General features: G+C 45.5%; 1 long non-coding RNA gene across 1 annotated transcript; it reads right to left on the bottom strand.

Moving 5' to 3' along the window:
- Positions 1–4,094: 4,094 nt before the first annotated feature.
- Positions 4,095–4,996, bottom strand: LOC135377050 (uncharacterized). Its single transcript, XR_010417992.1, has 2 exons — positions 4,888–4,996; positions 4,095–4,274 (listed from the first exon to the last, which is right to left on the bottom strand). It is a non-coding gene; the product is annotated as an uncharacterized LOC135377050 (long non-coding RNA).
- Positions 4,997–5,302: the final 306 nt, after the last annotated feature.

The following is a 5,302-nucleotide window of genomic DNA, read 5'->3' as shown; positions in this document are numbered from 1 at the left end:
GCCCAGACAACACACATCGTCCTTAGGATATCCTCGCATTCCCATCATGTCCGAAACGACAAGACGTCCCGCTGAAACTTGGTATGGATGTCCAATGGACATCTCAGCGGGACCGCATATGGTACATCTCATGCGCGCCCCGCATCGGAAATGCTGGGGACAAGAGATGCATCATGTGGTGCGATCTTCACTTTGCAATATCCACATACCTGCGATAAAGCATTCAGTGTGCGGTCACCGTCATTTTGATGGCGCAGCTGACGTGTACGCGGTGAAACGATGTGTCCAGACTCCAGAGGTACAACCGGAATCAGGCGGGCCAATCCGGTTGAAGAAAAAAGAAACAGAGAAGAACTTATCTTTCATGAACAGATATTGGCTAAGCGTACTTAATTGTGCCGACTGTTTCCGCAGCGTAAATTTGCTTGCAGCGCGTACTACGCTTTCGGAGCGTTTAGCTGCACACAGTCCAACAACCTTGTCGTCGTACTTGGCGTTCACCCGCTTGGCCAATCCAATCCAGCATAGTTCTGTTGAACGCGGAGCGCGTAGAGGACGCGTTTTGTCAGGTAAGCTCACCATTTAAGTTAATTTTTCTCTATTAATATGTTGTTTATTTATCTCTATAGCGACGCCAAGGGTACGAGGATCTCGGAGGGGTCGCCGTCAGAAGCGACACAGCATCGGCGGAATCTGAGAATTCATCTATTTAGAAGCGTGGTTTGTAGGGATTTTCATTGCCGACAGTGAACGCATGTAACAACATTGATTTGTTAAATGTGTCGGATTCGAAAGCTTGGACAACCATAATTCGATTACTTCAAAGATTGTCATAAAAATGTCTTGTTTTCGCGTCGATGTGTAACATTAGTGATGTGGCGTCTCCCCCAGTTCGCATATGTTACAGCGTGTAATTCCCGCCAAGTCTGAGCAAAGTCAACGTATGTGGGCAGTGTCTCTTCGTCTGTTGATCGCGGGAATATGAAAGCTGAAATATTAATACGGAAAACATTTGGTTGCAGTGTGTCATCGTGGCGTTACCCTGGCATCGGTGACTGGAGCGTTCACCAAGTGCCGGCGTTCACTTTGACTGACCATGAGTTCGAAAGGTATGTCACCCGATTATTTCGAGAATGTCGCGAAGAATGGTAGAAAAAGGTCGTGATAACATAGTGCTTGTTGTGTGATGTCACAGAATATACATAGAACATACACGCTCAATACATCGCACATACACATACGCTCAATACACTCTGAAGCAAATGAGCGACTATCAGGTAGCCCTGTTTCCTCGAGAACTGCTGGACCAGGGGATACCAAATTCCCAATAACCGAAGAAAAGCAGTGAAAGAAACCCTTATTGTAAATACATAAGTATGATTATGAAGAGCGTCAAAATAAAAACATCATGACGACTAAACTGAAAGTCCACACCTGACTCAACACGATTGAACCCAATCTGGGTTTAGTCACGTGCTGTATTTTTGAAGAAAGTTATAACTGTTAGCTCTGAATTCGGTAAAAAAGTAAAACCCGAAAAAGTCAGGCCTAGTTATATTTTTCAGCAAATTTGCGGTAAGTATTACGCAATGTTTCTGCTAGAAAATGTGACTGTAATCAGGTTAAACTGTATGCGCAGGTGACGTGTCATTTTTCTAACAGCTGTGTCATAATTCTTCTAGGCATCGTGATGTCCAACCGGCTGCTTAAGAATGCCACACGCAGCGAAGTGGGGCACAACATAAAATCGTGGCTGAGGCACGCCAAAGAGCGCCACGACAGGACGTCTAAATAAGTGGCAAGAGTGGAAGGACTAAATCACAGCAAAAGTGGCAGCTATGTACTGTTTTCTTGCGTGCCAATGTGGAATGCCTTCACAGTGTCTTAACTGCCTTGATGCATCAGTTATGCTGGTTTTGTACAACTACAAAATGCTTCAAGGGGTGAACATGATGAAAGAATGCGGAGTGTAACACTAGGACGGACAAGCACGCGCAAACAGCTTAATGTGGGTAACTTAGGCCATGTCTCTCCTGAGTTCTTTCAAAAGATGATTTTCACAGGGAGATAGGCCTATACAGGGTGTTTCACCAAGAGTCACAAAACATTTAACTGGCGATGTACCTGCTGGACGACTGTGGGACTTTCGGCAATTACCTCCTCGAAATTTTGGCACCATTGAGGAAGTCTTTGGCCAATTTTTAATTGTGGGAAATTTATTTTGTCAATTGAACTACAAAAATCGCCACGCGAAACTTTTTTAAACAGAAATATGAAGTCCTCCACGGATAACCGCAGACCCAACAAAAACTGCACAATATCGCAACAGAAATAGTCGACAAAAATTAGTGGCAATAAGGCTTCAGCCCTGCTTGCATGATTTTCTCAAAGGAATGTGTGCGAAATGTATGCCTTGAGGAGGAAGTGTTCCTACCTTCATTTGTTTTGCCTTGTCACCACCGTCAAGGTCAGAGCAGGGGAAATAATAATAAAGCAAGAGGCGGGAACCCTTCCTCCTTTCCTCACATCTTCCGTACGATCTTCTAAGTGGCAATCGAGCAGCCGCGGGGCTAAAGTGGAATATTTACTAATTTTCTTATACTATTTCTGTTGCAATACTGTGCAGTTTTTGTTGGGTATGTGGTTATCCATGGAGGGCTTCACATTTGTGTAAAAAAAAGTGAGGTTCCCTTAGCAATTTTCAAAGTTCGATTGAAAAAAAAGTTGGATAATAAAAAAATGTCCAAAGCCTTCTTAAATGCAGTCAAAGGTTTCCAGAAGGTAATTGCAAAAAGTCCCACAATCCTCAGGCGAGTACGTCGCAAGCTGGAATTTATCATTTTAGGTGAAACACCCTGTATAGTGGCTAACGTTACTCGCAGCCATCCCAAAATACAGAATAGCCCGTTCCATGACATGATGCAGAAGGGAGGCCATTACGCTCTTCCGTGTTGATGTGGCGGTAATAACGTTAGCCACCACTCACTAATCCTGATTCCAAGTGAGGTAATCTTTTCAAAGAGCTTGGGAGAGGCATAGGCTAACACATGTCAGTTAAAGTTGAATGGCGTATGTGCGTGCTTGTCCGTTATAGTGTTCCTGTTAGCATGCCTTCATCATGCTTGACTATAACCAACACTCGGTTGTATACTTAGTTTTTAAGATATGGTAAGAGAACATCGCTCTGCTTTTTCGTCACCCTGCTGCTACGTTCTGGAGCTACCATGCTTTTCGGCCGCCTTTGAACCTCAAGTAAAACTTCACGGCCATTCTTACATGTAACAGCAGTGTGAATACTTGGAAAACTGTTCTCTTTTTATCGTAACTGTTCTTCTCTTTTTATGGTAAAATTATTTCCCGTTTGGCAAACACTAATTGTTGTTGGAATAATATTGTACCCCAAATTTTGCTTCTACCCTTTTGCTTCGAACACAGTTATAGTGCCCTTCACTAAAGGGACAGTCATGTTTCAGATCTATTTACTCATGTGAAACTTCTGTTTTTTTGCTGCAACTGTTTTTGTGTGCCAGCCCACTGTGGCTGAAATAGCATCACCTAGTTCATGCCATATTTTCCAAACATTTACTTTTCTGCAAACGACTGTTTGCTTCAACCATTTAATTTTGGTGCCCTTTGTTAAAAGGGAAGTAATCATTTATCATGCAAGTTGCAACATTGGGCTTTTGTCTTCTTGCTTGCTGTTTACTTTAGTTTTTTTTCTACATCAGCTGACCATGATTGAGATTGCATTAGCTTGTTCATTTCACGTTTACAAATCATTTTTAACCAACAACCCTTTCTTTTAAACTTTCCATTCAATGTTCTTCCACAGTTTGTGATATTCATCATTTCTAATGCAAGGACTAGTAGTAAGTACTGACCACGTTTATCCGGAAACGCACATCTTCATCTGGACGCCATTAATTAGCAATTAGAGCTAATTGGGACCCCCCACATTAATCAGCACCCTCCAGGGAGCCATCACACTAATTGGGGAATGTCTATCTCGCGTCCAGACGAAGATGTGCGTTTCCGGATAATCGTGGTCATAAAAAATAAAAAAATAGGCAGAAAATAAAATAAAAAGATAGAAATAGAGTGGAGAGAAACAATTTATTCGAAAATCAACGATGCCGCGGCGAAGAAGCGCTCCGCAACACCCGAGTGACCAGCGTCCGCCATGTTGGTAGTTTGCACCCAGCAGTTGCAGAGATCGACGACAGGTGGCCACTTAGTTGCAAGGCATCACACCAGATGGCGCCACCATCATAGCTCTAGACGAGAAAGACAGAACAAGATACTAGCGGCAGGTAAAAATGACAGCACTGCTAAGCAAGTCTAGGCATGCGAGAGAAAAGGTCTAACCACTACTGCTAAACAGAAAACAGTACACATCGGGGAAAAAGGCTTACGGGGACGATCGCTTAGGCCTAACCACAACACTACGCAGCTAACACAAGGCGGGAACCACACATCGCTAAACATGCGAGAAAAGGCTTAACACGAGCGCGGTCACCGCTAAACACGGCAAACATACGAGGAAAGAGGCTTACGGGGGTGATCGCTTAGGCCTAACCCCAACACTACGCAGCTAACACAAGGCGGGAACCACACATCGCTAAACATGCGAGAAAAGGCTTAACACGAGCGCGGTCACCGCTAAACACGGCAAACATACGAGGAAAGAGGCTTACGGGGACGATCGCTTAGGTCTAACCTCAACACTACGCAGCTAACACAAGGCGGGAACCACACATCGCTAAACATGCGTCAACAGGCTTGGACACCGCAAAACAAGTCTAAACATGCGAGAAAAGGCTTAACACGAGCGCGGTCACCGCTAAACACGGCAAACATACGAGAAAAGGAGCGCGTCAAATCACTCACCTTTTCCCCCGCGGCAACTTCCAGGCAGAAACTGAGCAAGCGCGGAGAACACACACGTCTGCTCTCTACGAGATCCAGCCAGAAAGTGAGCGAGCGCGCGGAGCGCACGTCCGTCTTCCGCGACGGTCCGAGAGAAACTGAGAGAGACGACGCGCAGCGGCCGCTATGGATGCGCGCGCGCCCTCTGCTCCACCCGTCCGCGCATGCGCGCGCGCGCTGCTAGCTCCCTCTGCGCCGGCCGCGGGTGTTTTCGGTTTCGGCTCTCTGCTGCGCGCGCTCCTAGCGGCGACGGGTGGCTTTTCAGTTTCGCTTTCATTTTCCGTTCTTTGCGCGCGCGCGTTTATCTGTATAAAGGCAGCGCGTACCACGCTCGCGTCATCACTACGTGAAGATGTTCAGCTACCACTCTTTACAA

Source organism: Ornithodoros turicata, unplaced genomic scaffold (genome assembly GCF_037126465.1).
Source record: "Ornithodoros turicata isolate Travis unplaced genomic scaffold, ASM3712646v1 ctg00001490.1, whole genome shotgun sequence".
NCBI classification, from domain to species: domain Eukaryota; kingdom Metazoa; phylum Arthropoda; class Arachnida; order Ixodida; family Argasidae; genus Ornithodoros; species Ornithodoros turicata.
Note: the sequence above shows the minus strand (reverse complement) of the source record. Positions and strands in the feature narration are given on the sequence as shown.